Below are 26,181 nucleotides of genomic sequence, written 5' to 3'. Positions count from 1 at the left end.
TTAATCCTTGGCACCGGGTTGTTTCCTTTGCTTCATAATACTTAGTTTCCATTGAATTTAAAATTCAGCTTTTACCTTAGAACTGCCTTCTGTCCCCAGCTCTCTGAATCAGAGCTGTCCAATAGAACGATGTGATGGAAATGTCCAGGATGGCAGCCAAAGCCACATGTGCTTCTTGAGCACTTGAAATGTGACTAGCGTGAATGAGGAACTGAATTTTAAAATTTTATTTAAATGTAATAACTTAAATTAACTTAAATTTAAATTTAAATAGCCTCCAATGGTTAGTGTACTGTTCTATCCCAGTATATGCCACACTGCAGGCCACAATGTATACTTCTCTGAATTGTGTTGAATAGCACAGCTCTAAATACTGTCCCTCATTTCTGTTAACCTTCCTTGTGCTTGGTGGACCTTAAATCAGTCAGGAATCATATTCAATTAGGAAAGGCTATAACCAGTTAATGTCTCCATCCCTTTGCATATAAATATATACTCATTTGTGATGGGGAACATCTTTTGTTTGCCATATACAACAATAAATAGGACAGTTGGCGTTTTAAGATAAAATTTGGAGCTTAAATTATTTAATCGCAATCTCTCAAGTTATAAAATGATCAAAAATTTAATTTTTTCTAGTTTGTATAGAAAAACAGAGACTTGCCCCAGATTTGGGAAACTTTATTAGGGCTTTAGTTTGGAACTCTTATTATTTCCATTCTGAATAAAAAATATAGGGGATTAAGAAGGATATGTCCAAAAATACTCAGTAAGGGACAGGTTGGAATTATCTGGTAGTTTATGGCTTGCCAGAATTAAAATAATAGAATGGGTACCAATTGTGATTTGAAAAAACTAGATTCCTTTTATATCAATTGTGCACAATGATAAACTCCCTTCTAGGTGTAGTTCTTCACTAATAGGAGAAAAGGGAAATAGTGGTTTGCTGTGGTCAGATCTCCAGAAATGAAGACTTCCTACTAAATTAATGGTTTGTTGAAGACGTTGAACTGAATTTTAGGGGCGCCTGGGTGGCTCAGTCAGTTAAGCATCTGACTTTGGCTCAGGTCATGATCTCGCAGGTTGTGAGTTCGAGCTGACAGCTCAGAGCCAGAGCCTGCTTCAGATTCTGTGTCTCCCTCTCTCTCTGACCCTACCCTGCTCATGCTCTGTCTGTCTGTCTGTCTGTCTCTCTCAAAAATAAAATAAACATTAAAAAAAATTTAAAAAAAGATGTTGAGCTGGATTTTAAAATTGAGTAGACTTATATTTGTGCTCATCTTTAAAAATATTTTTTACATTCTAGTTTACATATAGTGTAAAACACAGACACTAAGCCTACAGCTCAGTGAGTCTGATAAAAATGTATACTCTGTAACCCATATCTCATCACTCCGGGCACCCCTGAATTTGTCACGTAAAAAAGATTCCAAGTATCTTTGTGCCTCCTTCTGGATGATCCCTGCCACTCCCCCTCTGTCACCCCAACCTTTGAGGACACTCTTGACTTCTATAACCATAGCATAGTTTTGCTTGTTCTAAGTGCTTTGTAAAAATGGAATCATATAGTATGGAGTTTCTTGTGTCTAGATGTTTTTGCTCAGCCTAATGTTTTTGAGTTCATCCATGTTGCACGTCTGAAATTTGTCCCTTTTTATTGCTGAGTAGTATGTTATATAAATATATCACAACTTACTTTTCTATTCTTTTGTTGACAGATATTTGGCTTGTTATCTATTTTTGGCTATTACCATTAAAGCTACTATGAAAATTCCTGTACAAATCGTTTTTGGACATATGCTTCCCTTTTCCATGGTGAATACATAGGAGTGCAATTACTGGCTCATCGAGTAGGTGTATATTGAACTTAGTAAGAAAGTATTAAATTGCTTTCCTAAGCAGTTGAACCATTTTATATTCCCACCAGCAATGTCTGAGAGTTCCAGTTATTCCCCATTTCTCTTACATGTGGTGTTGTAAGGGTTTGTTGATTTTGGCCATTGTAATGAGTACATAGTGTATATCTCCTCTGGCTTTAATATTCATTTTCCTGATGATGAATAATGCTAAATACCTTGCCATGTGCTTTTTGGCCATTCATATGTCTTCTTTTGGGAAATTGCAGTTCAATTCTTTTACTTACTTTTTTTAAAATTGGGTTGAATTTTAGTTTTCATTCTTTACATATTCTGATTACAAATTCTCGATCAGTTTTATATATATTATCAATAATCTCATCTGTAGTTTGCCTGTTTTCTTAGTGAAGTCTTTTGATGGACGGAAGTTTCAGTTTCCTGAACTGTTGCTGTGAAAAACTGCTGCACACTTGGGGGCTTAAAACTACAGAAATTTATTCTCACAGTTCGGAAGGTCAGCAGTCCCAAATTGCAGTGTTTGCAAAGTTTCTCTCTTCTCCCTAACTGCTGGTGGTTCCTGGCAATCTTTGGTGTTCATGGGCTTATACTCATATTATTCCAATTTCTGCCTATGTCTTCACGTGGACTTTTCCCTCTGTGTGTTTGTCTCCCTGTTTCTGTGTGTCTGTGTATCCATGTGGCCTTCTTATAAGGACATCCATCACTGGATTTAGGGCCCATCCTAATCTACCCCAAGCCAGTATGATTTCATTTTAACTAATTCCCAATAAGTTTGCATTCTGAAGTTCTGGTGGACATGAATTTTTGGGAGATGCTATTCAACCCAGTAAACTTCACTATTTCTTTTCTTGATGAAGTCTTTGGGTGAACAGAAGATTTTCATTTTGATATAATTCAATTTATCTATTTTTTTATTTTATGGCTGATGGAATAAATCTTTGCCTATTCCAAGTTCTCATAGATACTCTCCTGTGCTTTCTTCTAGAAGTTTTAAAGTTTTTACTTTTATAGTTTTACATTGAGTTCTATAATGCATCTTGGATTTATTTGTTTTTATGGCATGAGATGGAATTCAAGGATGATATTTTTTCCATATGGGCATCTAATTTTTCCAGTGTGATTTATTGAAATTATTACCTTTTCCTCATTGCTTTGACACTTTTGTGCAAATCTATTGAACATATAAATATGCCCTGTTTCTAGACTCTCTGAGCTATTCTGATACCACAGTGTCTTGATTACTGTGGACTATTAGTAATTCTTGGCATCAGGTAGTGAATGTCCTCTCTCCCTTTCTATCTTCCTTTTTTTTCAGAATAGTTTTGGGTTTTATAGGCCTTTTGCATTCTATTGAATTTTGTTGTCTTACTCTAAAGAATTCTGAGGTTTTTGTTTTGTTTTGTTTTGTTGTTTTCTTATAGGCAGTCACTTTGCTGGAGGATTGTCATTATTCCACTAAGGTTTGGCTTCAGGATTAATTAAGGTAGCTCTAGAGTAGCCATTTCTGTAGAGCTAGTGTGGTTCCACTCCTAAGGCATGGCCTTTCTGGGCTTGAATGCTCTTGATGTTTAGAGAGGTCTCTCCACTCTGGGTGGTCATAATACAAGGGCTTCCAGCGCTGTGTGACTTCTGGAATCTCTATTGGGTCTTACTCCTTAGGAGCTGTTCTGCACCAGTCTATTAGAGTCTTGCCCAGTGACTGCACAGCTTAGTAATTTGCCACACTTGGGAAGTTCACATGGTTCTTGGGAACCCTTTACAGATTCTAGGAGCTCTTCTTCTGCACGTCTCTCTTCTGCTTCTGTGCAGCAACAATTGCCACTCTCTCTTTGAGCTCTATCCACTTCCCTGCGCTTCAATTTGGAAAACACACCTAAGAAAGCCAAGGTTCTCTCAAGGAGCATAACCCTGTACTATCTGTTGTCCAGTGACTAAATTTAGTTGCTTTCTATATTTTGTGTAATTTTATAGTTTTATGTAGTAGAGGATAAGTATGGTAGCCATTGCTACATTATGGCTGGTGCAGGAAGTCTGTGCTATCTTTTTGGAAAGAAAGGTGTAAATAATATTCCCAGTCGGTTAAATTTTTGAAGTGATGCAATATTTAAGGATTTTATCTATGGAGAGTTGAAAGGAGGTACATGTTATAGAAGTAAGGAATGTGAAATGGACCATGGGGTACATTTAAAGAAGTTCAATTATTTGTGGCAATCAAGGAGATTGCAGCAATTTGAAATGTCATACTGGAAAGCCTGCCAATTTCTGTTCTCTTCTATCCATTGTACATTCAGTTAATGGATTTTTGAGGCATTGCCCAGTGCACAAGTGTTCACTGGTCTATTTGTTTTAAGCTGTTGAATTTTAATAAAATTATTATGGTTTTCCCCAATAGGTCATTATACCAACAAAAAGTAGTACTTTCAGAATATTAAAAATACCAAGCTTAGGGGTCTGCCTGCTCATAGCGTTTTGCAAAACCACTTGTTATCTCCTCAAATTCAGACACATTAACAACTGCCTTAGAAAGACATTTTCAACATTTAAAAAAAATTTTTTTTAATGTTGATTCATTTTTGAGACAGAGAGACAGAGTGTGAGTAGGGGAGGGGCAGAGAGAGGGAGACACAGAATCTGAAGCAGACTCCAGGCTCTGAGCTGTCAGCACAGAGCCCGATGTGGGGCTCGAACTCAAGGACGGCAAGATCACGACCTGAGTTGAAGTCGGACGCTTAACCGATTGAGCCACCCAGGCGCCACAACATTTTCAACATTTTTAAAAATATCTCTTTTCTGTGTATTTGATATATTCCTACCTTGGAAAAAAGGAGAGAAAATGAATTGCTACATTTCTTATAGCACCTTTGACTTACTCATATTACAATATTTTTTAAGCTAGAAATCTAGAAAAAAGATACATTCCAACATACACATTTTGAAACTGTTCTGGACCAATTTGGGTTTTGACTTTTTGATTATGGAGAGACATTAACTAGTTAAAAAAGAGCCACTGTATGAAATGACTGGAATGATTTAGCCAGTATCTCTCAACCATGTATTATATAAAAAGGAAAAAAAAAATTTGTTGACTCCCATTATACACCTAAATTATGTGTATTTTACTGTTCCTTAAATTTATCTAAGTGAAAAACATTTAAATTCCTTGGCTAATAATATATATACTACTTTTAAATCAAAGCAGATTTATAATTTAAACACAAACAAAGCTATAAATATAAATTAACAATATTAGTTTAACATGATGGATAATGTTTTGCTGAAGAGCTCAATTGTTGTTTACAACGTAAATATGGTAGTGACTGTTAGGATGCAGATTCTTTCAAGCCCAATGCATGCACTGTGCCATGACTCAATTCTTCTATCACTTTGCTGTGTATATAGCATATGTGAATAATGCTGTGGACACAGTATTCAGTGATATAACTTAGCCATCTCTTGGCTCAAAGTCATCATTTATGTGTGTTACTTCCATATATCTTTATTTTAAAAATTTACTTATTTATTTTGAGAGAGAGAGCAAGTGAAGGAGAATGAGAGCAAGAGGGGGAGGGGCAGAAAGAGAGGGAGAGAGAGAGAATCCCAAGCAGGCCTGGCACCATCAGAGTGGAGCCCTATGCAGGCCTCAAACTCATGAACTGTGAGATCATGACTTGAGCCAAAATCAAGAGTCGGATGCTTAACTGACTGAACCACCCAGGCACCCATCTTTTCACATTTGTTTGTGACAATTACAATAATACTGCTGAGGTTAATGCAGTTATAAACAAAAACGTAAGGCAGGTACTGAAATTTCCTGACAGTTCTCCAGAAGGTGGTTTTCCAGATGTTCAAGAGTACATTAATATTAATCTTAAACGTTAGTATCATAACCAGTTACAAAAAGATACAATTCTTATAGCTGACCTAAATACTCTTAGGAATGCATCCACGCTCATACAGTTTAATAAACAATCTTGTAGAGGCTGCTGGGTGGCTCAGTCAGTTAAGCGTCTGACTCTTGATTTCAGCTCAGGTCATGGGCCTCAGATTCTGCGATGACAGTGCAGAGCCTGCTTGGGATTTTCTCTCTCACCCTCTCTCTGTGTCCCTCCCCTGCTTCCGTGTACACGTGCTATTTCTCTTTCTCTCCAAATAAATAAACGTTAACAAAAATAAACAATCTTTTAGAATGATGTGAAGAGGCAGGAGACCAGAAGAGTATTGCAACAATCTGGAAGTGGGATATCAAGATCTTGAACCAGAGTGGAAGGGGTGGAAAGGAAAAGAGAGCCAATGGATGGTGACAGATCACTACCTCCAGTATTTCAGTGTGCTTGAAAGATTTTGTTTGTTCATTCAGTCATTCATTTCTCCATTTGTCCATCCATCACCAGGGATGCTGTCTTCTGTGGTGACTAAAAATCTGGTTTTTGTTATCTGTCATTTCCTTATGAGATTGTTGAGTGAGATGAAAAAATGTAAAATCATGGTACTTAGTAGGTTCTTGATAAATGAGGATTATTACTAATCCATTCATATTTTTTGAGTTTTAAATTATGTCAGGAAGAAAACTACATGGGGATAGATTAAGACCTGAGTACAGTACTGTTTTCAAGATGCTCAAAGTATAGTGAGAGATACTGGTGTGGAATCAGTTAAATGTCCTGCAATATGGTAAGCTCTGTGGTACTCAGTGGACTGGCATTTTCTACCAACCCTAGTGGGGACTTTAGGACTGCCTCCTGGAGAAGGATACTTGATTGAGCTGGAACTTGGAAAGCATTTACGTGCTTGTTTGACAGGCCAGTGAGGTAAGGGAGGGCATTCAAGCTTCTGAGCACAGCATTTGCAATGGTATGGGGAATCCAGGAGTTTGGTGCGCTTGGAGGTGTGCACGTGGTGGCTTGGTGTGGATGGAATGCAGCACGCATACGGGAGCGTGGCCAGGGGTGAGGTTGAAAGGGCAGCAGTGATAAGACAACATTGAAAACTGAGAACCAGAGTGGAAACCTGACCTTTGGTGTCTGTCTGGCCAGTGTGCTGCCACTGCTCATGGGGGGAACTGAGAAGGCCTGGGTTAAGCAGTGTAGCCAAGCCCAGCTGCCAGGAAAGCAGCAGAAAGCTGTGTCCCCAGATGGCAGGCAAATGGTGTTATCATGGGTGAGAAGAGCAGAATTATTATGGTCTTTTTCAATGACAGCAAACTGAGGGAATGGTAGTCTGTAAGTGAAAACTTAACTAAGTAAGTTGTATTAGAAGTTTGGAAAACATTCCAGTAGCAGAAAGAGCTTTGATTTAGATTATTATAAATACACATTTCATATTAATATTTCTACATAGAACTGAAGAGACTTTTTGGGGAAGCCTTTTTGTTTTTTGATATTATTTGAATAGTGATATTAGTCTAAGGATAGTGCAGGATTTTTCTGGTTTTATATACTAATGCTCATGTTCTTAATTGAACTTATGAAGAGAAGTCTTCTGGATGCTGAAAACATTGATTTGAATCATTGCTACAAATAATTCTTTTTTATGACTTACGTTGCATATCATTTGTATATAATGGATCATCTCTGGTCTCTCCCAGTACAATTTTCTTTTTCTTTACTACCATTGTCATAACTAACATGAAAGCATAAACATAGACTGGTTTTTCTAGTAGTGATTATAGTGCCTTAATGTTTAAAAATTTTTTTTGCTTGGTGTTACTGAAGTTACCAAAGAGGCACCTAACTATGCTGCAGAGGCATAATTAGTACAACGGTAGAGAATAATCCTTCACAGATGGTATAAAGGAATAAGGAAAATTTTACCAAGATCATAATGAGAACGGGAAGTGGTGTAATATAAATCACTCATGTGCACAGATTGGAGTGTGCATCGGGAGGTGTGGGGGATGTGCAAAGTTGAACCCCCTCATCACATACTGGAAGTTGCTATCCTGCAGTCATCAGGTTCTCCTCCTTCTCAGATGTTGAAGCTATGCTTTCAGACCAGGAGAAGAAAATTTCATAGTTCAATATATTCCCACTCAGCTGATGAACTCACTTACAGTTGTGGCTATTAAAAGCTGATGATGTGCATATTGAAATGACTGTTCATATCCGTATCTATTAGGGGAAGTGTTCTGTTCTTCCTGTGACTTTTCTGTCACTCATAATGTAATAAAAATATGAGTATTTTGGTTCTGCTGTAAGAGTTATAGACATGTCCAGTTATCTGCCATTGAGGCTTTCCTAGATATTTATTCACACACACCAATTTGTTCATGCATATCAATTTGAATTTTTTGAATATCAAAGTGTGTGTGCCTGCATATGTATGTGTGTGAGACAGACATACTAATTGGGCACTTATTATGAGCCAAGTACTTTTCTAAGTGGTTTACATATATTAATCCTGACAATGGCCCTATGTTCTATTATTATTCTTCCCATTTTACAGGTAGGAGCCAAGGTTACCAAAGCCCAAGGAGGTTGAATAACTTTTTTAAACTAGAAAGTGATGGAAATGGCATAGAAACTCAATAAACATGGATTGCAAAGTGCATACACTTATTCAAAAATGTTTATTAGGGGTGCCTGGGTGGCTCAGTCAGTTGAGTGTCTGACTTCTGATCAGGTCATGATCTCATGGTTCAAGATTTTGAGCCCCGTGTCAGGCTCTGTGCTGACAGCTTGGAGCCTGAGCCTGCTTTGGATTCTGTGTTTCCCTTTCTCTCTGCCCCTTCCCCACTTGTGCTCTGTCTCTCTCTGTCTCTCAGAAATAAATAAAAATGTAAAAAAAAAAAAAAAAAAGTAAAATAAATAAATAAATAAATAAATAAACATTAAAAAAATTTTTTTTAATGCTTATTTAAAATGTAGGTACAGGAGTTCCTGGGTGGCTCAGTTGATTAAGCGTTGGAGTCTTTATTTTGGCTCAGGTCAAGATATCACAGTTGATGAGATCGAGCCCTGCATTGGGCTCTGGAGCCTGCTTGGGATTTTCTCTCTCTCTCTCCCTTCTCTCTGCCCCTCCCCTACTTGTGCTCTCTCCCTCTCTCTCAAAATAAACAATAAATAAATTTTAAAAAATGTAGATACATTTATGCAGTGAAAGATTGGTACTCATAATTTGTATATTACCTATGTAGTTCATATTGACATTACTTACAAAAAGCATTTTTTAAATGTTTACTTACTTTTGAGAGAGAGAGAGAAGGCGAGCAGGGGAGGAGTAGAGAGAGAGGGAGACAGAGTATCTGGAGTCAGCTCCAGGCTGACAGCAGAGAGCCCAATGAAGAGCTCAGGGCTTGAACCCACAAGCCATGAGATTGTGATCTGAGCCGAAGTTGGAGACTTAACCACCTGAGCCACCGAGGCACCCCCAAAACCATTTTTCACAATTGTTCCATGTGAGTGGTGGTTGCTGGTTTTTCAGTATGGTCAAGGTAAGTGCTTTTACTGACCTCTCAGTGTATTCTCTGTTGACACAATTTCAGACATCCTTTTTGTACTTTGGGGGACACCATGATACCAAAGTCTGGTACCATATTTCTCAATGGGCTTTATTACCTCTAATAAGGGATATTTTCCTGCTACATCTTCTAAATACTAAAGACAAGTAAAAGGATGTGAAATTGAGGCCCTCGGACTTCAGTTTCTAGATAAATTTTTTAAATGATGGAGATGAGCTCTCTGGGTTGTGGTTTGCTTGTGTTGTTCTTAGAGAGCCGAGGCTTCTGTGAAGCATGTTTGCAGCATTAGTCAAGCAGCCTCCTGTGCAGCTTTCACAAAGGCCATTTTACTCTTGGAGCTCACATCTTTAGGAAGCTGTTCTCCAGTGATTTGCACTTCTACTTTAAGATGATTTTAGGATATTGTAATACAACCAGAGCAATATAAATCCCTAATGCTGCATAGAAATCTGAATTGATTTAATGTGGACAATTTAATCCATTTTTGGGTTTCGAAAGGAACATTGCTGTTACCAAAAATTAGACAGAAAAGTCAGGGCCTTAGCAATCAAAAAACCAAAATGTAGTTCTGAGTCCTTCAAAAATATTTGAAAAAGTATCTGGAAGATATGAATCAACTTGTTAAGAAAAATGCTTTGAAATTATTCTTCTGTAGTGTGTGGTTTCAAAGGTAGCTATCCACATGCACAGCTATGGTGATAATGAGATGAGATTGATGTAGGAAATAGGAAAGCGCTCAGCGTGATGCCTGTCTCATAGTAAGCAGTCACTAAATGCTGGCTGTAGTGTCCTCGTTCCGCAGCCGTAATGCAGAGGTTAAGAGCACAGGACTCTGCTCCTACCACTTACCAGCTCGAGAGCCGAGGCAGTGGTTCTCAACCAGGGACAATTGTGTCCCCCAGGGGCCATTTGGCAATGTCTACAGACATTTTCAGTCGTTGCCATTGGGCGTGGAGTCCTACCAGAAGCCTGAAATGCTGCTAAGCACACAATACTGGGGACAGCCTCCCACAGCAAAACATGATCTGGTCCAAAATGTGAGTAGTGCTGAGGTTGAGGAACCTTGGCCGAGAACTCCATCTCTGTAAAATAAAGACACTATGGGTGTCTAGTTAGCTAACACAAAGGAGGCACTAGTAAATGCTAGCTCTTGTTCTTCACTCAACAGATATTTGTAGAAGGTTCACTGTCTGACAGGCACTATCCTAGGCGCTAAGTATACAGTGGACATGAAAGTGAAATAGGTCTGGTTCCTACTCTTGGGAACTTGCTGTTTCTGACTGCAGGGTGGCCACAGTGGCGGCCCATGCTCCTTAAGGGGCAGCAGCATCTAACACTGTTGGGGCCACCTCATGCTCTCTATACCTCCCTCCTCTTAAAGTACAAGGTCCTTCTTCATCTCTTTAAAAAAATATCTCTTTTACCTTTAGAAGAATCCACCAAAAGAAGAAAATTATTAGCCCCAGCTTCCCCATCACGCTCACCCAAACCTAAGCATCACAAACCTCTCACCCCGATCCATGTGTGGACACTGCCAGTCTGGCCAAGCATACTTCAAGAGTGGGGATGTGTCTTTCATGCCAGTGGCTCTCCAGTTAGAGAGTCCCCTTCACTCCAGGACTACCTCTCTTTCTTCCCCACTGCTTGTGAGTGTTCTAGTCTTTCTTCATCAGTGCTGGGGTCCTGGAGTTTCTTCACCCTCCTTCTGCTGCCAGGAGCAGCTAGCTCAGGTTCTTGCTTTTGCTCCTATAGCCTACTGTGGGTCAGAGAAGGAGACTCTGCTTTCTCTTTACAGGTGCTGCTTAGGGAGCAGACATTCTTAGGGTCCTAAGTGGGAAGTTTGAATGTGGTTTCACGGGGAGGCCAGGCTGTAAAGGGTGGTCAGTGTCAACACTTTTAAGCTTGGGTACCCAAGGTCTTGCGTGCTGATCATTCCCGGTTCCTCAGCCAGTTCTGACCAGGACAGGAGTCTCACTCCACTAGTGCCGGGCACAGCTGATTGGAATTCTCTGTGCTAACAACTGGTGCCTGGTTTTCCCAAGAAAAGCCTTGTGCTGTCACATGCCTGCTGAGTCATACTTGATTCCTTATGCCCCACTCTCCTGGCCCACTTCATATGACTGGGCTTCTGCTTGGTTTCATCTTAGCTTTGCAGTTCTCTGAGTAACACAGTGTCTCTGAAAAGGCTGATCACAGAACCATGATCTGTTCCTAACCACCTGTCTAGACTGCTTCCATTTTCCACCTCCCTCCCTCCCACACACCTTATGCTCCAGCAATATAAAATACTACTCGGTCCACGAATGGACCGTGCTTCTGCACATCTCCACGCCTCATGCATACTGCTTCATCTGCCTTCATCTCCCAAGGTGAACCAAGCCTGAGTTCACGTTCATGTCTTTGACTATCAGATATGAACTGTTGGCTCTCTTCTTCAGTATCTAGTCTACACCTTCTTTAGTTATCCCTTCCCTCTATCTTATCTTGGCTTCCAGATTTCTCCCTTGTCCATCGAGGTGCCAGGAATTTCTGGGTTCAGCCTGCTGGATCCATGATACTGGAATCTAGTGGGTTCAAATCAGCCACAACATACTGTAGTAGGTTGAATCTTCTGAGGACCTAACCATCATGTATAATCATTGCTTCTGTGTAAAAAAGCAGGCCACAGTCCTAAAAACTGATTGACCAATGATGTTTTGGAAATAGTCACATTTATGAATCATAAATTGACCATACAAAAATGTGTATGTGTGTGTGTTTGTATGTGTGTATATGTATAACATGCTCACACATGCATACACACACGTATTTATATACTGTATTTATATCTTTTGCATTTAGACACATATTTTATGAAACAGGAGGAAAGAATAAATAAAAATGCTAAAAATAAGAAATCAGAAGGAAAACAAAATTAGAGTATATTTTTAGCAAATGAATATGAAATTGTACAGATAAGGGAGAAGAGGTATGTAAATGAGGAAATATGTGATTGGATCACTGGATGGTGGTATTAAAATAGGAAACATACTATTGATATTGGGCCTAATTTCCTAAATAAGAAATGGAAATATATCTTTCACGTATCTGTGTGTAATCCAGATCTGTCTAAATGCGGTATGAGGTAGGAAGACTCACTGTATCTTCCAAATTCTAGTAAGAAAACAGTCTTGTGGAAATGGAGTATGAACCAAGAGGAAGAAATATCTGACCTGGAATAGCATTCACATAGGAAATTCAGCTGTGAAAGCAAACGGCTGTCTTAAGCTACATTCAGGTGTTCTAGTTTCAACAGAATTTTAAACCCTAACCATTTTTTCCTAGCCTGGACTAATGAGATAGTGGACCTGTTAATTAGTATGGGCCGTGCCTCCCAGGACCGCTCCATAAACCTTTGTGCAGGATAAAGCGTGTTTGTGTGTGAGATGATCATGTATCGCCTAGAGTGACACAGTGAGCCCCGGGTTGTAAACCCTGCTTCAGTGGAGAATTAGGAGGGGAGGAGAGCGGCCCCTCCTTACACTGCCGAGCTAGGTTTGTTTTACCTTCCCAACTTTGAAAAGGAAAATTAATTCAACTCTGCTCCACACATATTTATTGTACTTCTGTCTTAGGTTCTAATTGCTGGTAGTTATTGGGATAGGAGAAAGTGTGATATACACATCTCGCTTGCCCTCAAGGAGATTAAAATTGATCTTTCTGAGGATGTAAGACTGGTATAGAAAGCAATTAGACAAGAAGCAGAGAAAGATATAAGGCAGCACAAAATGCCACACTGAAAAATCATGAAAGTGCATAGTAAACCATCAGAGCTATGGGCTGTCATGAAAGGAAAAGAATTGTTGCAATATAATTCCCAGATTATTTTAATGCCTAGTTCTCCTCCGTCTTAAAGAGGATAAAACATAGTGAAGAAATGATCTATAGACTACTGTGTAGACTTCTTTCCTGAAATTTTTCCTAATCTAATCTTACACGGCAAAAGAAAAAAAAAATACAAGAACATTAATTCAGTAAGTGTTCTGAACATTCTTTGTAGGTCAACACACAGCTATCCCCAAAGCTGATGTGGAGATGAAAGAAGACAAGTGCTTTCCTTTGGCTCTGGGAGGTATTTCTGGCCATTCAATTAAAAGTTATTTTCTCTGACATTCTAGAAATGTCTAACATTTCTAAGAAAGTACTCAACCCACACTGTCAGCATCCAAGGGGAAAGTTTTGAATTCGCTATTTTTCCTTTTTCTAGGAACATGCTCATCTCTGAATGCTACAAAGGACTAAGTTCTTTTCGTAAATCTAGGATCCCCACGCAGACTTGCTGGTTCATATTCCAAGGGGAAAGGAGAGAGTCTTTGGTCTAAATACAGAACAATATAAAACAGTATTGTAATTTTTTTTTGTATCATTCCAGTTTAGTTCATTGGGATTATCCTTTACTCGACCTTATAATTCATAATGTTAAGCTAGGTGGCGATGCAAAAGAATGCTGGAAAGCAAAAGAAATCTGTAACCTTTACTTAGTGACTTGAACAGACAACAGTACCTTGTCATTAAAAGGCATAGAAGTAGGTGGAGAGTCATCGATGGACAAGACAGTTGGCCACGCTTACTGATTGTTTTCTGCATGGGCTGTGCCTACAAGGAGAATGACAAAATCAATCCCTGCCCTTGGAAAGCATCATAGAATGACAGAAGACAGGGTATGCCCTGAATGTACATATCAGCAGTAGTGATGAAGGCAAGTTAACAGGCAGAATTTACCTCCTTCCTTTTCTGCTTGCACAGCATCTAGACTTTCTCTTGCTAAGCCTTTATCACATTGTTTTTTCTCCCTTTCTAAACATAAACATAACTAACTAAAGCTATAAAGTGAATATGGGAAATTAAATCTGTTATTTGTTGCTTACAGGGGTTAGGAAACTATGGTCCTGTGGGCCCAGTTTGAGGCCTAGTTTGTACGGCACCTTGAGCTAAGAATGGTTTTTAACATTTTTAAATGATTGTAAAAAATAATAAAAATAAGTTTACAAGAATATTCAAAAGAGATGTATGTGGCTTGCAAAGCCTAAAATAATTTGCTATCTGACCTTATGAAGAAAATTTTGCTGATCCTTGTTTTAAAGAATCCCACTCAATTCTGAATGAGTCATAGGAAACTTGGGGAGATATATTACTTAGGAATAGGCTAAGCTCCTGTAAAAAAGACACCCAAAATGCCTTTCTCAAACAAGAACATCTCAAAGTGCTCAAAGCAAAGACATCTATACTTCTCTCAGGTAACAATCAGAGGTTCCAGGGATATTGGGTGGCTCTGCCACATGAGGTTATTAGTTTAGCCCCTCATTGCCCTTGTCCTCATTGAAGAGCTTGGCTTACTACCTCAATATCCCTATTCCAGACTGAGGGTAAGGAGAATGGAGGGCAATGAGTTTCCTTTCTAATAATAAAATCTGGATTGTAGCATAGGTCACTTTTACTTATATCCTGCTGACAAGACTTGTCACCTGGCCACTTTAGTTGCAAAGAGAACTAGGGAATGTGGTTTCTAGCTGGATAGCCATGTACCCAGATATGTGGGTGTTTTATTACTAAAAAGGAGAGAATTACTGCCATTGGAGGACAACTAGCATCTCTGCGACAGTAAGGTAGAAGGTTCCTAGTTTGGATTGTTCTTGATCTTCATTTTGAACGCTCAGCACATAGCAAGTGCTCAGTTATATATTTGTTGAATTAATTAAAGTGAATAGGAAACTGAAGGCAATCCTTAGCCCTGGAATGGGCACTTAGGGAGAAATCCAAGCTTGAAATGGGAGAGACACTAGCTTGGAGGGATTGGATTTAAGGCTCCTAAAAATGGATACATTGAGAGTGGCAATTTTATAGCTTCTGGTAAGGTGAAATCCAGAGATTAGTTTAGTCAGTAAGTGAATCTTCTGTACTTTATCCAGGGATAGTATCAGCATTTAGTGAATGTATTGTAGAGAAATTAATAGGGGTGGGAAAAACTCCAAGAGGGAGTAAGATGGGGAGGGTATGAGGATGAGTAGGAGTTGGGGGTGGTATCTAGTCTGGTAAATGGGACAAGTCCAGTAGCCCCCACAATTCAAAGTCAGGCAGGCATCATTTGATGGATCTAGCATTCTGACACACTTTAGCAGATTCATCCATTCCAGAGGCACAGCAGAGAGAATTGGCAAGATCCTGGCAAAACACCAGAACTTGAGATTGGTGTGCAGGGCAGAGCTGAGAGTTCTAGGTTGGGAAAGTGAAGCAGAAGTTCAGCCTTGTAGCTGGGGCCAATGTAGTGGGGCTGGGAAATGATTAATTTTAGAGGCTGCACAAATTTTCAGAGCTCTTTGTTTTTTTAATCCCTGAGAAAAATAACTTAATTTTTGATCCCCACTTCTGATTTTCTGGCATCATTATAACTGGCCCAGAAACTGAGGGGAGGCAGATACGGGGCCTGGGGAGACAAGGGCAGGAGTTGACATGGGGCTAGTGTCTGAAACTGTGGATTGAGAAACTGAGTATTCTGTGCTCTGTGTCCTTTTGTACCTTATAATGCTGTGTTCTTTGTTGCAGTGAAAATGATAATAGTAAAAAAAAAAATGTAGCACAATTTTGATAGGGTGATTAATCATGGTAACTGATATTTTGGTGTCTTGTTATTCTAAAATAATTTGATTATTATAATTAAAGAAGGATAAAGCAGAACAAACTCCCAAAATTGATGTCTCAGGTCAAATTGGCCTATTAGGTGGAAGATGAAATTGTGCATTTCAGCATTTCAGCTCTGCATAATTGATGGGGCACTACATCCTATCTCTTTGGCTATTCAGCAAAGATTCTGTTAGAATCTGCTTGTGCAATCTGAGGTTGTAGAATGTATAACCATAACATTTTATATAAATGTGTAAAACTGTATGTTATAGATCCCTATTCCTTATTCTTGCCGATTAATAGGTGTCAGTCAACTATTAAAGATATATAGTAGAGATCTCACCTTGATCCTGTTAGTTTTCTTTTCTTTCTTCTTTTTTTCTTTTTAAGTTTATTTATTTTGAGAGAGACAGAGACAGCGTGAGTGGGGGAGGGGCAGAGAGAAAAGGGAGAGAGAGACTCCCAAGCAGGCTCCACCCTGCCAGCACAGAGCCCAATGTGGGGCTCGAGCTCACAAAACCACAGGTCATGAACAAACCAAAAGTTGGGTGCTTAACTGACTGAGCCACCCAGGTACCCCTTCTTTCTTTTTTTTTTTTTAATTTTTTTTTTCAACGTTTATTTATTTTTGGGACAGAGAGAGACAGAGCATGAACGGGGGAGGGGCAGAGAGAGAGGGAGACACAGAATTGGAAACTGGCTCCAGGCTCTGAGCCATCAGCCCAGAGCCTGACGCGGGGCTCAAACTCCCAGACCGCGAGATCGTGGCCTGGCTGAAGTCGGACGCTTAACCAACTGCGCCACCCAGGCGCCCCCCCTTCTTTCTTTTTACACTAATAATTTGACTAAAGCCAAGCCAAAACATCAGCACACATGTGAATAAAAAGATAGCCAGATTTTTTGAAGTGACATATATATTTTTTTTCTCTCTTACCCTTCTCAGGGGCTGAATGAATCTGATCAGACCTCAAAGAAATTAAAGAAATAACTTTTGATTCAGTTTTCACTTAAAAAATTAGCATATGTACGTTTTTCTTTGCACTTATAGTTACTCTCTTAATACATATGAATACTTTATGAAGAGTAATTATATTTGCACTTAAGATATATATATATATATATATACATATATATATATATATATATATACACACACATACATACTCTATATAGGATACTCTATATAGGATAATTTACAAGAGGGAAAAATGATGTAGTTCATGAATTTATACAGTTTAATGCTAAGATGAGTAAGTTGTTAATTTAAGCAATACTTCATACACCGATAACATGTCAGTATATGAAGGTGCATTTGAACCTTTGATGTACTGCTAAGGGTAAGCCCAGTGAAAAAAGCCCAGTGAAAACTCAAGTTTTTTTCTTTTTTTAAAAAGACGTTCATACATTTTATTTATTCAAGGTTTTAATTGCTCTAGTCAAAGCAAAAGCATGTTTCATAAAGTATGATAGTCCATGAGTCTAATTTTACTTACGTATTTAAGACATTGGCTTTGATATTAGTGGACAAATTGTGCACATTCAGTTTGGGTTCAATGTGATAATACATTTCATTCAGATTGGTTTAAATAAAGATCTAGCAAATTACTGATTCTTAAGTCTGCTACATATATTCAAATGATGTTATTGAGACTGCTATCTACAGATAATGAGGCAGTCTTAACACAGGAATACAGCCAGTCTATTAAGGTTGTAGATGACATTGTCATCTACATTGCCATCACTGTCGTTGTCATCATCCCTGTTATTTACTTAACATTTCTACCCGTTTAATCTTAGTCTTGAGCAGTATTCCAGTTGGGAGTAGAGATCATAAAGAGGGATATTGTTTAGCTCATTTATCCTCTTAATTTTTCTGGTAACAAAGCAGTTGGTAATTTCACTGGTGAGGTTCTAAGGAACTGCTTCACGCAAGCCAAAAGCATTAATCTGATTACATACTCAAGTGCTGATTTTAATTTTAATCTACAACAAAGATTATAACAGTGAACTAAACCAGAATACCCGTGTAGTTAATTACTACTGCTGTCTCTGAAGGAAAATGTACCTGGGAAGCCGAATTATTATCAGAAAGTTGCTTGTTAACCTAGACCCAAAACAAAATGGAATACTCTAAATAACTTGTATTATATGTGTTATGTATAAAATTTTAATACTGTAATTTTAAGCTCAAAATTATAGACATTTTATTGTTTGTCACCCTCCTACATCCTGATGAAATTTTGTTGCACTTCATTAATGAAAATTCCCACAGATGAGTCATAAATGATTTGCTGAAAGTAAACCATTTAGTTGCTAAATCCAGGAGTAGAACCTGCTATTTGTTTTTGTTTCTTTGGATGGTGCTGAAGCTTATGTTTTAAATCTGATTGTATTCACATTTGTATGTTTTTATGTGGTTGGATATTCACAGCATTAAGCTAACAAATAATTTTGTAAATAATACATGAGGATATATATGCTTATTGTGCATTGAATCAAATTATAATTAGCTGTTGATTTGAAAGAAACTTTTGAGATGGATTTGGGATATAGCTCACTAAATTTTATTCTCAAGTAAAATGTAGAAGAGGACGTTGGCTTTCCAAGAGTATGCACTATGCTAACCTAGTAATGTAAAGGGCATATAGATCTCTGAAGGGTGAGGATGGGCATCATTAGATGTGGGTTTGCCCCATTAAAAAACTTGTGGGTACTCACAACATTTTGCCCAATAGTTTTTTAAGGAGAATTGTTTCAAAATTGTCTTTTAAAAAAGGTTTAGGTGTGGCACGTGGGTGACTCAGTTGGTTAAGTGTCCAACTCTTGATTTCAGCCCAAGCCATGATCTCATTGTTCATGAGATTGACCCCCATGTCAGCGCATTTGGGATTCCCTTTCTCCCTACCTCTCTGCCCCTCCAACTCTCTCTCTCAAAGTAAATAAACATTTGTTTAAAAAAAACTTTTGGTTTTGATTAAAAGTACAGTTTCTATCTCAGTAGTTTAGATTCTCTAAAGATTATATATAGTTTTGTAGATTGGTGTAGCCTAAATTAATCTGAAGATCAAGAAAAAGGTATTTATCTTCAGAATATATTTTTATAAAAGTTAACTTAATATGATAGTTTATTCACTCTCCAGAGTGTGCATCACTATCATGTTAGTAGGACACTATCGTGTAATAATAAGCGTGTTGGCTTGGGTTGAGATCCCAGCTCTGCCACTTGAATTTGGTGGGTTTGTTCATTTATCCTATCCTAATTGCTTTTGATAGTTCTGTTAGAGGAGGTGAGGAGAGGAGGTGACCTCCAATTGACCCTTGAGCTGGCCCTGGGCAATTGGAGGCTCCTTACCTCATCCCCTTCCTTGAAATGTACCCTCTGCCCTCCGCCCTCCATTCCCACAGTGGCAGTCATTTTCAGGGATGCTGCCATGAGAGAGCAGTGTGTTGTTGAGACCATCTGGATTGGTATAAACTGAGTGAATCCAGTTAAGGCTTCTATATAAATTTATGATTTTTGCAGGCAGATGTAGAGATCTGTGCATCTTGCGGCTGCCCAGGGCAAGCCTCTAAGTTCCCTTGCTTTATTAAAACTGCCCCCTCCCAATCTGGAATGGCCTGCCTCTTTGTTCTGTCTCTCCTTGCCCTTTATATTCAGAGCTTGCTTCAGATATCACTGGGGAAGCGCCTGAGGTTCGAACCAACAAGTTTCTAATATAGTAAATTCACAGAAAATGAGCTCCGATTTTGAGCCATGTATGGTGATGATGGCGAGTTTCTTGGCTTTTCTGTGCCTCCCTTTCCTCATCTGTAATTTCTATTACTTTGGAGCAATAATCCCATTTATTCAATGTTGCTCTGAGGCTTACATGAGATTATTCATGTTTAAGGACTTTGCAAACTGCATATATAGTGTTAATCAAATATTAATGGCTTTTAAAGTTGTAACCATTACTTTGCCTTGCAAGTTTGCAGTATAAAGGCATGAATATATTGAAGGGAGAGTAAGAGCGATGGATAGGAACTGCACTAATAGTTCTGACTTCGTATATTTCTAACCTGAATTCAGAAGATAACAGCCTTTCATAGTCAGAGACTGAAAAAAAAAGTAATTTGGTGAGTTTTGGCACATTCTAAGTCAACCATCTTATGCTGGAGATTAGACTGTTTTTATAATTGAATTTGTACTTGGTATTTGTATTAGTCTGGTTATGTGGGGGAAAATCAATTTAGGTTCTATACACTGCAGATGGGATAGAGACCTGTCAGTGGCAGAGACTCGTGCGATTCATGATGGCAATTGTAGTAATGCAGTTTAAGTGCAAAAGAAGAAAATAATTCTTGCTGGTTTGTTATTGGTAGATGGACAAATCCCTTCTCTTTACTTTTGCTAACACACTAAAAATACTGAAAGAAGCTCCAGTCTGACTCTCTTTTTCAGTAAATACCCATGTTTGCCATCACATACATTGTTCCATTAATCTACAGTCTGTTTTTTTAAATGTTTATTTATTTCTTTTGAGAGAGGGAGAGAGCAGGGGAGGGGCAGAGAGAGAAAGAGAGAAAATCTTCAGCAGGTTCCATGCTCAGCATGGAGCCTGACTTGGGGCTCCATGTTATGACCCTACGATCATGACCTGAGCTGAAATCAAGAGTTGGACTCTCAACCTGCTGAGCCACCCAGGTGCGCCTACAGTCTTATTTTTGAAATAAACCAGTTTTTCTCTCTCTCCTGTATCCCCCTAACTGTGATGTATATGGGGAATCCATAGCACATGGTGGAAATCCCTAGAAATGGTTACTACATCCACACAGGAATGCATCACTCCATTCTGGTAGTCCCATGACAAAAAAATGAATATTTTGATGTAATTGCTTCAGAACTACTTCATTACTTATTAATAACTGCTTTAAAATGCCATGAATTGTTTCTTATAGTGGGATTTTTTGGGCTCTGTACACAATAAAAATGGAAAACATTGAAACAGAGTTTTGTTTTAAACCCAAGCAGTTCTCCAATTAAAAAGATTTACTCTAGCATGGGTGTGTTGATAAGTTTTTCTGTGGGGCTTTGTAGTAGTGTTTAAAGGCCACTTTTATCAGCCTGTTTTTTGTTTTTGTTTTTGTTTTTGTTTCCTGAAGAGGCAATTCAAATGATCTCTGTCAGCCCTTCATTGAAAAGAAATTCAATTTACATTGATTTTTGTTCGTAAATGAATGATCACTCATTGTTTTGTAGAAATAGAGAGTGGTAGGCAGGATTTTATCTTAAGAATAATTTGATTGCCAAAAACATTTATACCAATTTCGAAATGTGGAAACTGATCATTTATGGCAGAGTTGGGGATGCTTAGAATGAAAGTAAGCTCAGAAATCACCACAAAGGTATCATGGCTGTTGGTAGTTTTGGCTGATTCCACAGTCTCACTGCTTGGAAGAGTAATAATGATAAGTATCATAATCTTAATGGCCAACACATGGTGTTTACTACATGCCAGGCATAGCTAATAATCTGCATAGCTGGCATTGAAACCTTATTCTTCTGGGCTCCAAGTTCATTCTGATAGCCACCACACTTCATTTTTCTATGTTTGGTTCCTTAGCAGGAGGCCTTGTTGAGAAGTTGCTTCACGCATACCTATATTGAATTATTAATTCTAAAATTAACTCTTACATGATGGTTTCTTTGACTTGATTTTCCGGTGAAGACTAGAACTGGGTCTCTACTAATAACTGTGGGAACTCAGAAGTCTCTCTGAACATTGTATAATCCTTGAGATGAAAATGGAAGGTAGGAATGTTAATTTTACAAATTGAGAAACAGAAATGCAAATGAGGAATGTGACCTTTCTTAAAATCACTACTAAGCTAGTCACTTAAAGAACTAAAAATGTTATCTTATATCATTACTTTTTTTCTGGATTATTTTCTATGTTGGTGCTCTCTTATTTGCATTTATATTTGTGAGTGGCAGTTAAGCATGGATAAAGGATGCCATGTTCAGGAGGCAGTATGATTTAGTGGAAAGAACACTGGACCAGAAATTGTCATCCCCATAATGCTTCTGGCATTGTCACCTCTGTGGGTGAATCACAGGATTGTTCCTTGGCTTGTTTTACTCATTGAAAAAGGACGTAGTAATGGTTGTTCCTGTCTAGTTTCCAGAGCTTTGTGAGAACAAAATGGAATATGGGTTAAAAGGGTAAAATATATCATTATACATTTTTGAAGGATAAATGTTGTATAGTAGCAGCTGTGCAACATTATATATGTGTATGCAACAGATTTAGTTTTTTAAAATTTTTATTCTGAGAGAGTGACTGAGGGAGGGGCAGAGAGAGAGAGAGAGACAGAGACAGAGAGACAGAGAGACAGAATCCCAAACAGACTGTGCCATCAACACAGAGCTGGATGAGGGGCTCATAAACAATGAGATCACGAATCCTAAATCAAGAGTAAGATGCTTAACCTACTGAGCTACTCAGGCACCCCCAGATTTAGTTTTTCTGTGTTCCATCCTTCATACCCTCATTCTTGTGTTTCCTATGATTTACTCAGGCACACCTATTATTTTAGATACTATATTCTGATGACTTCTAAATCTATATTGCCAACCTTGACCTCTCTCATGAGATCAAGTTCTATAGTGCCCACCTCCTATTGGACACTTCGACATATGTGTCCCAACCATTTCTAAAAGTGAAATCCCATCATTCTGCTACTGCATTTCCTTTCATCTAGTCTCTCAAGCTAGAAACTTTAGATTCAATTAACTTCAGTTTTCTCTCTTTCTTTTGCCTTTTGCATGTGTTTTGTCACTGACCCAGTTCTTCTGTTTTCTAAAACTCTCTTGAATTCTTCCTCTTCTATTTATTCTGATGCTTTTCAGAGAGTTCAGACTCCCATCAAGTCCTTCCTGGACTCAAGCATGATGAATATGTGAAAACATGTTCTTAAGGGCAACAATAGATTTAAATAATATTAGGATGAGGTCAGGGTTGATGAGAGATGGTGTTTTGTCAACAGCTAAAAATTATGATGCAATCATGATTTATATACTTCCTTTAAGTTCTCTCTGTCACAATCCAGAAACTTAAAAATATTCACCTGTGTCTTGGGCCCCTGGGTTGGCGTTGCCAGGTCAGTAGACCATCCTGAGGCCATAGTAAGTCAGGTCAGGTTCTCTCCCTCCCACTGCCTTCCATATTGCCCCTCTGCATAACACGGGTGGGAATTTCATGCAAGCCCATTTTAAAATCTCTGTAATGAGCTTGGTTAATCTAGATGGAAGAAAAAACAAAACCCAATATTATTTCTCCTGTCACTATAGCATGAACTGAATGGAGCTTCTGCTGGCCATGTTTGTGCTGGAGGGGCCCTCCTTCCAGTAAGTTATTCTGCCCTCACAGAGGGAGCAAGAAGGAAGATAATGAACTGGGAAGAGAAGTTGCACAGGATGGTTTGGTTTGGGAAAGGAAGTGTAGGGATGTCAATATGTGATGTTTAAAATATGTGAAATCTAACAAAAAAGTCAATGATCATCTGAGTTGTGAGAGTTTCTTAAGAGTTCTCCCTGCGTTCAACTTTTTTCTTTCTTCAAATAACTTTCTATGTGGCCACCAGAGAAAAATTTCCAAAGTATAGATTGATCAATTAAAAAAAATGTTTCTTTCATCTATAGATTCCTTACTATGTTTTCAACCATGGTGTCTTACATTTTTATTAATGATACTCAAATGTAATCCATTCTTTTAGATCCTTCTATTCCTCTTAAGGTCAATCTTTACATATCATTTCATCTGAAAACAAAATAAAGAAAATTCTCACAAATAAGACAATCTGTCAACTCTCCCCACAAATCTGACTCCAAAAGCAGTAAAGGATAATATAGAGATTAGTGAAGGTTTTCTATGCATACCAAATGACAAAACTTCCTAAAAACCCTCATTAAGAATCTTTTTTAAAAGTTTCACCTTGTAAGGCAGCTGTGGTGCATTTCTAAATTCTTTTCTCTCACTGGATGAGCTCAAGCTCTCCACATCACATCTTTGGATCTCTCTCTCTCTCTGGGTTTCATCTTCCTTTCTGTATTCAGTGTAGTCCTTTCTCTGCTTCTCTCATTTGCATCCCCATCTATCATCCTACTCGGCAAGACAAAGGGTGCTGCTGAAGCTCTACCTGGTTGAAAGAGGGGGAAGCATAATAAATATTTATAATTTGATTTTAATTTGCTTTTATCTATCAAATTAAGATGAAGTGATGAAGTTTGAGAATGATTTACTTGTGACTAGAGTGGATAAAAAGTTAACACTAGATGAATTATTCTCATGGAATTTCATTTTGTATGCCTCCTTGAGGAAGTGGAAAGTTTTGGAGCTAGGAGGAATTGTATGGAATCCCCTCCACAGCCAATCTTATCCCTGATTGAGCTTGAGGGGAAACTATTATGTTGACCATGGCAGAAATTGCAGATTATTGTTCTACTTTTGAATCGTGAATATTCGATGGGACTGAGGAAGTTTCTTTTGTGAAGCAAGAAATTTATTTTTCCTAAAACTTTGAGCAAAAATCCCTTTTACACCTTCCTGCTGGTTCCCAAGCTCTTCCTATGACTGGAATGCTTTTCTTTCTCTTTTCTACCTGGTGATCTCCAGATCAAGTGTCATCTGTTTTATGAGATTTTTCCCTCCGCATGATGTTGGCTACTTTTACATCTGTGATCCGTCCATGCTTGGTACCTACCTGTATGACAGCATTTCTTTCATTGTACTGGGATTATTTGTCTCGTCACTACTTTGTGGGTATCTTGAGGGCTTCTCCATGTCTGTCCATTCCCAGTGATGGGCACAGATCATGTGGGTACATTTTTATTCCATAAATTTGTGGTAGGAAGGTATGGAATTTTAGATTAATCCCATAAACTCTTTCACTGAAGTTGTGGTTCTCAACAAGATTTCTGCTACACTGCTGCTGAGGAAATGCTTGGAAATGTGTGGGAAAGCTTTGGGTTGTCACAGTGATTGGGGGTTGGGTGCCATTGGCATTCACTGGGCCAGAACCAGGGGTGTTAAATATTCTGCAAAGCACGGGACAGTTTTGCACAAGGATGGGTTTTTCTTTCTAAATGCCAGTAGTTTTTCCATTGAGATCTACTTGCTTAGTAGTCACCTAGACTACCTACTCTAAAGTAAGTAAGTCTAGTTACTTAGTCTACCTAGTCTAAAGCATAGAAACAAGGAGGATGATTTGAGAACAACATAAACTGTATTTCTGGCTCCCATCAACCCTTTGCACACACTATGAATAGGAGAGCCTTATGCTCAGTTAGCAGATGGCTTGAATAATGGTTTTTTCCTACCCACTAAATCCATTTCTATTTGTGTTGCCCCCATAGCCTCTGGGTCCCACTCCCTGGGTCTTGGAGTGCAGGACTAAACCAGGTAGAAGTGTAGGGTAAAAGTTTCTGCTCTCCCACGCATACTTTCCTTGGCTAGGCTTTCTCTAAGTCTGGAGAAGAGGACATTGGAATTAAGTTCTATGTATTTCTTTCAACAGCATGGTAAGACAATTTGATCTTAATGTTTCATCCATTGCGCAGAAGGCTGAGAGTGACTAATTTCAATGATCTTTTAAAAAATCTATTTATAGCACGCCTTCTGGCTAAGGATATCAATGTGGAAGGTGGCACATAGATTTAAATCCAGTTTTCTGTCATGAGGCGTCAGAAAAGCTAAATGGCTCTAACATGGTCTTTTAGGTTCTAGTCTATGAAGTACATCTTTTTTTTTTTTTTTTTTTTAATTTATTTTGGGACAGAGAGAGACAGAGCATGAACGGGGGAGGGGCAGAGAGAGAGGGAGACACAGAATCGGAAACAGTCTCCAGGCTCCAAGCCATCAGCCCAGAGCCCGACGCGGGGCTCGAACTCACGAACCGTGAGATCGTGACCTGGCTGAAGTCGGCCGCTTAACCGACTGCGCCACCCAGGCGCCCGTATGAAGTACATCTTTTTGCTCACTGTTGACACTGATGTGGCTGTGGTATCCAGAATATAGGGTATGTGTAAGCAGAAAACTTGGGAGTACACTTCGTCAAGCAGGATCCTTTGATTCTTTGCCCCAGAGGTGACATTTTTGAAAAAGAATTCCTGAGGGGCTCCTGGGTGGCTCAGTCGGTTAAGCGTCCGAC

General features: G+C 38.7%; 1 protein-coding gene across 4 annotated transcripts in view; it reads left to right on the top strand.

The window, feature by feature from the left end:
• NELL2 (neural EGFL like 2) overlaps nt 1-26,181 on the top strand; it is a 338,935-nt gene that overhangs the window by 24,071 nt on the left and 288,683 nt on the right. The gene's annotated exons all lie outside the window — the stretch shown is intronic.

The sequence above is a fragment of the Prionailurus bengalensis genome, chromosome B4, assembly GCF_016509475.1.
Source record: "Prionailurus bengalensis isolate Pbe53 chromosome B4, Fcat_Pben_1.1_paternal_pri, whole genome shotgun sequence".
Taxonomy (NCBI): Eukaryota; Metazoa; Chordata; class Mammalia; order Carnivora; family Felidae; genus Prionailurus; species Prionailurus bengalensis.
Note: the sequence above shows the minus strand (reverse complement) of the source record. Positions and strands in the feature narration are given on the sequence as shown.